Source organism: Athene cunicularia (assembly GCF_003259725.1).
Source record: "Athene cunicularia isolate RWA chromosome 13 unlocalized genomic scaffold, athCun1 chr13_part1, whole genome shotgun sequence".
Taxonomy (NCBI): domain Eukaryota; kingdom Metazoa; phylum Chordata; class Aves; order Strigiformes; family Strigidae; genus Athene; species Athene cunicularia.
Window position 1 is genome coordinate 1,074,502 of NW_020799117.1, and position 11,150 is coordinate 1,085,651.

The window sequence follows — 11,150 nt, forward strand, 5'->3', positions numbered from 1 at the left end:
GGGGGGGGGGGAAGGAAAAACCCCAAACATTTGATCAGTCACCGAGAGATTTCAAACCAGTACAACTTTTGAAGCTCATACAAAGAAACTTATTTAAGATTTTCATCATTTTTCTTTCCATGAGAAAGCTGTCACACGGATGTGTGTCTAAGCCCACCCACTGTAATCTTTCATGTCTTGTCCCTCTTTTGATTTTCCCTTTATTCTTGTCCCTGCTTTTATTCTTTCTCTTCTTTATTAAATGATGACAGTTTACAACGTCCTTTTTTTAAATCTTGTTGCCGGTTCATTAAATCATGGTGCAATTTTTTTAAAGTTAGGCTACAATGTGCACGGCCATAAATAGCTAACAAATAGATTTATTTATTAGCATCTAAAGGTGTCCTCTCTGAACAGATTTTCTTAGCGGAATTTACTGATTTTGTTTTTAACTGGTTTACCAAAGTCATTCTTTCTTTCTGTTAGGAGAAAAACAGTGAAAGAAGAAATACTCGAGTCATTTATTTCCAGTGACATCATCTATTTTTGCTAAATCAGTAGCAGGTCACGCTGGCTCAAGGAGAGCTCTCCCTACACTTCCAGTCAAAATGAATCTTAGCTGTGAAAAGCGGTGTTGTTAAAGTGTGATTTGGAAATGCTGTTAAAAATAAATAGGAAGCAGGCCGAGGTTCAGCCTGGAGATGCAGTTCATACCACTTCGTGTGGCTGCAAATGCATTTTTTTTTTCTCCACCATTCTTGAGAATATCGAACAAGTCAGGAATTATTACAGTAATGTCCCTGTCATTCTGAATAATACATGAACACAATTAGTTACTCTTCATTCAGATTGAAGCAATTATTTCATGTCTCCTTGCATGAGGCCATGTGTAACCTATTTCTGAGTGCTGCAGACAGGGCCTTAAAGGATGGTGAAATAACAGCTGGGACTAATTGGAATTATGGTTGACTTGATTCACTACGTTTATTTATTTATTTGCGTGTGTGCAGTGAGGGGAGGAAAGTTTAATTCAGTCTGCGCAATATTTAAAGGGAAAAGAGCCATAGCGATTCTGTTGTGCGCCGGTGCCCGTAAGCTTTGCTGGTTTAATTAACCTTTCAACATGAAGACCATCCAGCCTTCTGCTCCGTAGCTTATCACCTGATTAATACAAGTCACTTTCCTTAGGCACTATCTGTCCTCTCCACACCTCCAAAGCCGCCGGCTCTGCGAGGCACTAACACAGCTCCAGCAAAGCTGCCCACGTACGCGCGGAGACCCGAGGAGAAGTGACCTGCTCCCCCCTGCCCTCCCGCGACACGGCCGTAGGCACCGAGCTCCGCGGGGCAAGAGCTGCGGCTCCTAGCCCTTGCCCTGCACCAAGCCTGCTGTTTTCAGAGAAAACCTGTTTCTGAGGAAATTGAAACTGGTGCGCTGTTTAGTCATCTGCATCTAATTATCCTAATGGGTCTGAAAACATTCAGGTGTCTCGGGGTGACAATTAAAGGGGGTTCTTGGTGCACCTCAACGCCCAGACAAGCTTTGGGAGGGCTGGATCAGACCCTGCTCCTGGGTGAGCTGGGGTGGACGGGGAGGAGAGCGGGAAAACTGCTGGCGAGCTTGCGGAAAGCGTCTCAAAACCTGTAAGCACCTCCAGACTGCTGGGTTTTGATGGAGTGGCGTTTTCTGTCACAACCCTCTTTTTCCCCTGAAGACCCCCCCAGCCCGTGGCACGTGGGGTCCCCGAGCTCTGCTCCGAGCTCTGTCAGTGGCGAAGGCGGTTTTGACTTGAAGCCCATCACTGTGGCATCTGAGCGCCGATGTTTATGTCTGGGAATCATCCTGCCCGTAATTTGAAAGCAGGAAAGTGATACTTGGCAACATCGTGGGTGCGCGCAGAGGATTAATGTTTACAGGATGTTTCAGAAATGCTGTAGCCTCCTCGTTATAAATAGGTACAAAACCTATTAATGATCGAGTCTGCTCTGAGCGGAGCACACACTCATTTCAGGACGCAGTGGGTTAATGTGGTGGTTTTTCTGCCCTACTTACTTTTTTTTTTTTTTTTTTTTTTTTTTTTTTTTCTGTGATGTGGCAGGATGCTGCTGAAAATGTATAACTCAGTTCGCTGGAAAGAATCCTGTAAGTTGCAGTGAATAAATGCAGAGCAGGGAGTATAAAATATATGTGCTTTTTAATATTTATTCATATATTAAAAAGTCAATACAGTGGCTGAGATGAATGCTAAAACTTTAATTAAAAACAAAACAACAATGCTCTCTTTCAGTTTCCCGAGCAGCAGGGAAAATGTAGGTAAACATCCTTCTTTCTGAAAAATGATCCTGTTCCCAGCAAATCCTATAACCTCCCTTTCCCAATATAAATGTATCATGCTGCTGAAGTGAACCGTAAAATGACACTGGTGCGAAATCCTCTGAAGTCAACACGAGTCTTTCTGCTGATCTTGCTGGGCTCCGGATGGGTAGGTGGAAAATTATCTCATTTCATTAATTAGTTGGAAGAAAATTAATCATCTCCTTCTGATGCATGAAATTTTTAATACTAATTTCTCCTCTCCCGGGATGTACGTGCCAGCGTTGTGGAGAGCCGTGGCCGTGTGCTCCCATGTAGGAGACACACGGGAGCTTCCACCGGCCCAGCCTGGCTCTCGCCTCGGCTCTGCCCGCTCCTGCGCAGGGACAGAGGCACGAGAACTGTCCTTTGCCCGCAAAAGCAAGAACTTTAAACCTCGCTGTGCTGCAGCGAGCCGGTGGGATCAGGGTATGCTTAATCCTTCTTATAAAAAACACATTTCATCAAATTATAATTCGATTAAAATTAATGACATATTTCAACATGAAGAGTGCCACCAAGCATCGTCTGCTCCTTTGATCTCCATTTCTGGGTGGCCTCTCCCCCCGATGCTGCCGCGCTGTGTCCCCGAGCCCCGGGGACGCGGGGCAGCGGCTGCGCAGGGACGGGGACAGACGGGCGGCGCTGGCTGCAGTCGCTGACCCCAGGACAGCAGCTGCCTCGGGCCAGGCATCTCCCACCTGACCCCACCACCCTCTCGGGGACCCGGGGTGCTGGTGCCGTCCCGAGGAAGCTAAAGCAAAGGGGGTGACTGGTGCTGGTGGGCGAGGAGTCCCGGGGACGTGCCAAGAAGGTCCCCTCTCTGCAGGGTGGCAGCCGGGCAGCAGCTCCAGATACCTCCAGCTATTCCAGATTCTCCCACCACTAAAACTTTTCCCAGTCTGTCCGGTGTCTTTGGGCCTGGGCACAGGCAAGGTGACCCACCCCCGAGGGCGCAGGGCATTAACTCACATCTGAATTTTAAAGATGTTTTATTAGCTGCTGAGAAGACCTGAGCTCCCGGGCCCTTAAGCTGAGCGTCAGAATTAGAAACCATTACTGAAGAGTATCATGAAAATCAGCTCAACCTTGACTGTTCATAAATATGGCCTGACACTTCCCTCTCTGCCTTTACCTACTGGGCGTGAACTTAAATAGTCCAACCTTATATAAAGGTTCACTGTTGTGAAAAATAGTTTACATTGGTTCCTTTCCCAACTACATTAATTACAACCTCAACAAGAGCATACGGTGTTTGCATTTCCACTTACAAGGATGTTTCTAAGAGAGAGCGCTAGAATAGCCCGAGTACTTTACTCCATCCATAGATCTTGGCATTTCCCAGCTCCACTGGGCCTTCCTTATGGAATTTCCAAAATCAGTTTTCCTTTCCAAGAGGAGACAACACAAATTAATTAGCCCATATTATACTGATTTCACCCAGGATGTTGGCATCCACAATAATTAGGATTTAGTTTGCTTCAAATATGAGCAGGTAAAATACCTATTTGCTCATTTTACTTTCAAATCCTGAAGCAGCGAGCACTAACTCTACCTTCTTCAATTATTTGTTAGCTCTGCTCATTACAGATGCACCTTTTCTAAGATAAGTATCCAGATTTCATGTCTGTACTATAATTCAGACTGGAGAAATGTGAAGGGTCCAGGAGCCGTTTAGCGTCTCTGTTCACATGACCGGGGTTTTCAGACACGTACTCAGGAGCGTCCAAGTCACTGCATGTTCCCGCCTCCCTTGTGATGATATTTAAGAATAGTTGGCCTTCTGCCTTCCACAGGCAACAGAAACCTAGTTAGCCGAAGCAAAAAGCCACCTTAGAGCCCGGTTCTGGTCCTGCTCTCCATCCAACAAGAGGAAACGGGGGCGGTGAAGTTGTGATGACAAGGAACAACTCCCGGATGCTCGGGATCTGCCGGGTTAGGGCAGCTCGTTGTCCCTGAGTCCGGGTGCCGGGTTAGGGCAGCATTGGCGGTTCCGTTCCCTCCCGGCGCGTCCGCAGCGGCGCGGGCAGAGCCGAGCCTGGTGGAGGTGGCAGCCGCGAGGCCACGCGTGGGCTCTCCCAGTAGCAGCGTCCTGCTGACACGAGTGGCGGCAACCCAGATTCGGTTGTGGGATGGGAATAAAAGGAATGCAATTGTTATCGCAAACCATGATCTCATCTAGTCCGAGACCAAGTTTTTCCTAGCTAAATAGAAAGGCTGTTTTGGCGTTTTACTCACTGAGGCCAACTGAGCCTGACACCTCTGAGCAGAGCCGGAGGAAGGGACCACTGAGACGGGCGTTTCTAAATACCTCCCCCTCCTCCTGAGCCAGTGCGTGTTTGCAGGAGACGACCGTGGGGCGAGATGCCAGACAAAGTGCATATTTTACTTAGCTTGGACTGGACATGCACAGAAATGAACCTTTTAATTCTGGAAGCGCAGCTGGTCAGAGTTCACACAGTCACTGTGTGCGTGCAGGACGTTCGCAGAGAGACAGGAGCTGCAGAGGGAGCACCAGCTCCGGAGCCCACCCGGGCACAGCCCGTGGGCACACGCGCCTTGGGCCGTTCCCTGTAGGAGTCACAGTTCGGCCGTGAGCGATGGAGGGGACCAGGGTCACAGTTCGGTTGTGAGCGATGGAGGGGACCAGGGTCACAGTTTGGCCGTGAGCGATGGAGGGGACCCGAGTCACAGGCCCTTGGGCACCACCGTTCACTGGGATGCAGATGCTCCATTAAATGGATTTAAAACTTGCACATAGGGTGCGACCACCAGGTACTTCCCCGTTCCACGGGGCATAAACCACCGCGGACAGAGGCACGGACACGGCAGGGGCGCTCGGCCCTTCCGTTCGGGAGGCTGATACGCGCACGGGCAGCTCTCTGCATTCCAAACCAACCGGGGATCGCAAGCAGTTTCCCTGGTTGGTTCTTTCCTTTAGAAATTATGAGCTGGTGAAATGGCGTTAAAATGAGTTTTTGGGTGAAGTAGCTTTGCTAATGTGGCTTAGCGGACCGTCTGAGGAACCGATTGTGCAGGCAAAACTTAATGGTTCTTTTTTAAGAGAAATGAAAGCATTCACAATTCAGCTCTTCACTAAAGGATAATTATAATGAAGCTGTTTGTGGTAGCAAACGACTGCTGTTTACTGTCCCTCACAGTCAAGCAGACAACGGTCTTTAGCTTATATTGAGGTTTTTCACGAGGCTCAATTATCGCAAATGCATGCTAATAAGAAATAAGGAATATCAAAGGAAAAACAGAATAACAGGTCCCTAAAATTATGTAAATAACTGATTGATGATTGTGGTAAAGATGGTTGGGTTTTGTTGTGGGTTTTTTTTTTTTTTTATTTGAATATACTGAATAGTTATATTTGTGGAATTATAGCATCTCTTGGGGCTTTTCTAACGTTGTGGTTTGTATGTGCTACACTCATGCATAACTAGCTGTCTGCACGCCAGGAACAATTTATTTTTTTTTTTCCCTTTATAAATGACAAGATTTTGATTTCACACCACAGTTATATCAGTATCCAGTCTCCCAAGATCCTCCTAATGTGATGACAATTGCGATATTAGTTCAGGCTGTTAATCCCAGGGCTCCTACATTTTAGCATCTCCCCAGTCCCATCAGAATTATATTCTTTCAGGAATATATTGCTGTATTTATCTTCGTACGTATCCCATAAATAATGCTGATGAGCATCCAAGCAACAGTTAGAATCAGTTTTCAGGGGGCGTGAAGAACCGTATGTGGCACGTGTAGGCATCCTACGGTCACACCAGGACAGGCTGTTTCAAAGGAAACCAGAGCTCTGATTCTTCATGTAGACTTCCCTTCTTTTACTTTTTGTTGTTTTAATTGACATTAAAAGTAAATTCTGCTCATAAATATTTGTTTTGCCTAGAATAAAAGATTTTCCCCAGTGCGGGTAGATGTAGCTGCTCCACCGCGGGAGCAGATGCTAACTCCTCTCCACGAGCAATGCAGGTTAACGGTCCTGAGGAAGGGCAACACAGGTGTCAGGGCAGAAGTGAAGGTAATCAAGGAGTAATCCCAGGCCTGGGAAGGTCAGAGGATATAAATTAAGCATTAGGCTTAGGTGGAAAAGGCTTGTGGGTGTGACGTGGCTCAGAGGGTGGTGCTGCCCTGCTGTAGAGGGCCGGGTAGAAGGCTGAAGGGCTCCAGGAAGAATTCCAATGTAGGAATGACTCCTCGGCAGAGGTGTGAAGAACTGGAGGAGATGACAGGTTGGGAAAGTGAGGTAAAATGTTTATGTGCTTAACAGCGGAAAGCTCAGACCCTAGAACCACTTCTTGTGAACTTATCTAATTTTTCTCTAGGACCATTTAAGGAGGGTGTCTCTTGTTCTGAAGGACCTGAACAGACATTTTACAGGGTGAACAACAAGGCGGTGATGTTTGATTTGTTCTAGGCCAGTGTGGGAACTCCCCTCCCAGAGGTCAGTGATGGTTAATGAGGAGAGGCAGAGGGGCAGTGCTGGTGCCAGGACCCCTCTGCTCCTCGTCTCCCGCCTCTTGCTGCCCATGCTGGCGCAAAATGCTGCTCGAGCAGCTGCTGCAGCGAGAGTGACAACATCCCGTGAGGCAAAGTCTCTCTTTTTGCTGAGTCTTGCTTAAATGTTTGGTTTTTTTTTTTCTTTTGGTAAACCTGAGACTGTTCACTCACAGCCTCTCTTGGTTGAACTCTTCTGAGATTGTTGAGAACAAACTGGGGTTTTCATTGTCAAACGCACAAAACCTATTTCCAGGGAACAAATGCCTTGCCAACGTTTTCCAATTATCTGTTTTTCAGATTTGCGAGATATGAAGGGAATAAAGCTACTATCAGTGCCAGCCCAAAGTGCCGTGCTGAGAGCTGCACCTCTCCGGGTGGGAAGCCGAAGACCTGGAATGGTGCCCAGCCACCAGGTAAGGGGCACTGAAAAGCAAACAGTGTGTTTGTGTGTGAGACGATCGCTTCCAGACGGTTTCTGTGTCAGTGCCGTTGCTTAGGGCAAGTCTACCCCAAAGGGGAGCTGCTGTTTCCGTCCTTGCGGGCTGGCAGTTCACCTGCTGTGGAAGGGGCTGCAGGTATCTGTTGCCTCCTGAGTGAGCCCCAGGGTCAAGGCCAGCGGACAAAAGAGTTCAGATTTTGCCTTTCCAAAGGGCCTCATGGAGAAGATCGGCACGATGCTTATTGCAGGCTCCAAGTGGGAGGCTCACGTGGAAAATCCTCACTGAACTGTAGCTCCTCAGGTGAAATGTTTTTTTGATACCTCGCTATGAATATTTGGGCAAAGCAAAACCATCCCGGTGCTATAAAACACGAGAGTTATTTTGGTGGTGTGTTTGTTGTGGTTTGTATGTTTTGTGTTTTGGGGTTTTTTTTTAACAAAGGCCTCCCATGAACACTGTGTGTGTGTGTGTGTCTGAGTCTGTTCAAGGTGAGTTTGCACTTGGTGAAGCTGAGCTATGATTAGAGGTTCAGTCCAAAACTTTCAAGCCTGAAGAAGCATTTCTGCGCTTCTTTCTCATGCCAATGACTGTGATTTTATGATTAACCAGATAAAGTGGTGTTGCCTTAAGCTCTCTGAATAATCTTGCTCTTGCTCTGCAGTCATCTTCTGTTCCAGTATTTAATTAGCCTAATTTTTTTCCCTTCAGGCGGAGTGTAGAGACTTAGATCTGGATATAACTTTAGAAATATTAGACATAACTCCAGGAATAACACTGCTGAATCTGTTAAAAGGCCGTGCTGTGCCACAATTCCCCCCGTGCTTCTGGGAATTTCACATCAAACTCGTGAATCTGGTAATAATTGAGGAAGAGTAGCGTAGATATCACAGCACATTGGAAAATTAGAACCAACACATACTATCGTCAGTTCATGCTAGCTTCATTTTCTGGTTTAAGATCGCTTACTACTCCTTTAGTACAGCTAAGGGAGTGTCCCTGGGGATGCTGCCGGCGGTGGGTGCCCGGGAGGAGCGGGGTGGACGGGAGCTGGCACTTCCCTCCTGCTTTGCTTTGGGCCCTCTGAGCCAGGGTGGTGGCTCTAGGCTTAGGAGCTCTAGACAGACGATTTTCCTTCTTAAAAAAACCCTCTGAAAGAGCCTTTGAGCAGATGTGAGCTTGTGGTACCACCCGTGGCCGCCTTCCCCAGCCTGTGCCGCGTGCGGCGGCACATCCTCCTGTTCGCGTGGGAGCCGCCACGCGATGACTTCGTTGGAGGCCTCTGGCTCTCAGACTGAGACAGTGATGAACTCGTTCCCTATTAGTGTCTCTCCCACTCACAGTTTTACAGGTACCTGTCATGTTACCCAGCCCCCACCCTGCAACTTCTCTCTGCAGCCTGAACTCACAGCTTCTGCATGGGAAACGGCCGGAGGGAGCGTTTCCTACCTGTGCTCATCTCCTCTGTCCTCCACAGCGATCGAGTGAGATGCTGAGCTCCTCTCGCAGACAGAAAACACAATGGAGGGCTTGATTATGTCTTTTTTCTAGAACAGGAATGTTTCCTTCAAGTGCCTGTTCTTAGTGCTGGGTAACAGCCTTGCGGAGCTGCAAACTACTTTATTTAAAATATATATTTAAATATATATTTAAGAGGACAGAATTTTATCCCCCGTGCAGCTGCCGAGGTTCTGTCAGTAAGTCGAAATCTAAAACACTCAGAAGAGCTTGTTCTTCCCTAAACGTTAGCCGTGCCCGAGGCAAGGGCAGCTTCCCAGGGCTCCTCTGCTTGACCCTGGCAGGCCTGGATGCCCTCTCCTACGCAGGAGCTTCACTGAATTTACATCTCTGCACTGATAAAGAGGATCTGGTTGCGCGCGTTGTCCGGAGCCCAAGTGAAGCGACTCCTTTTCCTTGTCTTTGCACCGAACAGAAATCGCAGCCTCCCGCTCAATGCGGGACCTCTTTCTCTAAAGTAAGGAGATGGATCTGTTGTTTCCACCAGAACAGTGATACAGTAAAATCCTTTTGTGTGTAGGAAAACCTGAAGAAACGCTTGCAAGGCTTGTTAGAAATTCTGCCTGTGGCCCAGAGCTCGCTTTGTCAAAGAATTTAAACATGTAATCTTGACATGTAAATATTTCCAGAAATATTTCCTGAATAAATAAAATTCCTTCCAAAGTGACCTCACCCCTTGGCAGCCGCGAGCATCTGTGCTGTACGTCTTCCAGCAAGGTTCATCTGCGCGGTGCTCGGGGCTGTGCTGCGGAGCCCCCGAGACCCGGCGGCCTGGGCAGGGTCGGGGGGGGCTGGAGCACCCCACGGTGCCAAGCTCGCCGTGCTCGGCTGGGAAGTCCCTTGTCCTGTCTCGGTCCCCTTCTCCTTCCAGATCCGCGCCACCTCTAGCCCAAACCATGTATGGTCAAACGTGAGGAAGCAGGAACTGAGCGTTGCTGATTTCTGTGGGCCATGAGGCAATTAGATTTATCATTTATCTTGTATTTTAGACAACCAAGGCTGGAAGCGGATCTGGCTCCGGTTTCTGGAGCAGGTTTGTCCTCGGGGTGCTACGCAGAGTTATTTGCACTGATCTGGCCTCCCAAACCCCATGTGGGGTTTTCTCTATGTTAATTTTTTTTTTTTTTGAGTTTTCCTTTGGGGCAAGCGCCTGTCTCTGCAGTGTCTGCCAGCCCGGGGAAGCACCACGTGAACACACGCTTAAGGGGAGGGGGAAAGGCAAAATATTTCCCCCTGCAAATTTGGGGCAGATAATCACTTGCCAGGAGATCTCTCTGCACACGACAGGAAATAAATAAATGCTGCTCAGTAACCCTCTCCTACAGAACTGGAGAATACATCTTTAAGCAGTATCTGGGAACTTTTAGCCTGAATCTTCCTCCTGGCCACTTCACTTCCTCCCCACTATTTTTTTTTTTTTTTTCCTGCCAAGCAGCTCTGGGGCGTTAACAGTGTGGCTTTCCTGGGTCACCTCGCTTACCAGTAATTTTATCTGGTATCTGTGACCAAGTTTTTGCCGTGCTAAGCAAAGCACAAACTACTTCTGTCAACTAATTTTTTTTTCTGATTATCTTCGGTTAATTTTTGTTGTGCAGAGGAAGATGGGGGAGCCTGAGTGAGGTGTTGCAAAGCCTCTGCTCCCCCCCCTCCCATGAGAAGGTTAATGGATGTGCTTGTTGGCGTGCCCTTCCATCGAGGGGGTCATCTCTGCCTTTAGAAAAGAGTGGTTTTCTCTCTGCTAGTCTGGAGTTATAAAAGAGATAAGAAATTAAAGTAATTTAGGTTTGAGGAGAACATAAAGAGTTTCCTCAAAGGGTATCTCTTTGGAAAGGGTGATTTTAAAATCAGTTTCATTTCTTGGCCAATTTATTACTTATCCAACCGTGCTAAGCCCTGACCATGTTATCAAAATACTGTGTTTGCTAGGATCGAGTAGGGCTGGCTAGAACACAAGTATATAATTTTCTAGAGAACTTTTAAGACTTTGAAATTCGTTTTCAACGCGTGTTGAACAGAACCGTGTGCTTTTTTTTTAAAAAAAAAAAGTGACTCAGGGCTGTTCATAGACATCCCAAATGACAGAGCATCGCAGGTCTGTGCCACATCTCCACAGCCCAGGAATCCTGAGCTCTGCTGGCCGTGAGCAGGAGTGTCTGTCCTCTGGGGCCGCGTCGATTCCGCTGCCCTCCATCCTTCGGAGACATGAAGAACTATCGGTGAGGCCAGGCAGGCTGACCTCGGAGCCTGGCGAGAAGTCAGGCAACTGATGCTGAAGAGGGTCTCCGGCCCCGAGCTGCCTGATGTCATGCCAAGGGCTGGGAGATGGGAGATGGGGAGGGCTCT

General features: G+C 47.9%; 1 protein-coding gene across 1 annotated transcript in view; it reads left to right on the top strand.

Moving 5' to 3' along the window:
* The first annotated feature begins 6,482 nt into the window (after positions 1 to 6,482).
* NR3C1 (nuclear receptor subfamily 3 group C member 1) overlaps positions 6,483 to 11,150 on the top strand; it is a 111,182-nt gene continuing 106,514 nt past the window's right edge. The window contains exons 1-2 of the mRNA XM_026858107.1: positions 6,483 to 6,598; positions 7,150 to 7,265. The gene's annotated coding sequence lies outside the window, so the exon portion shown is untranslated. The remainder of the gene's footprint in view (positions 6,599 to 7,149; positions 7,266 to 11,150) is intronic.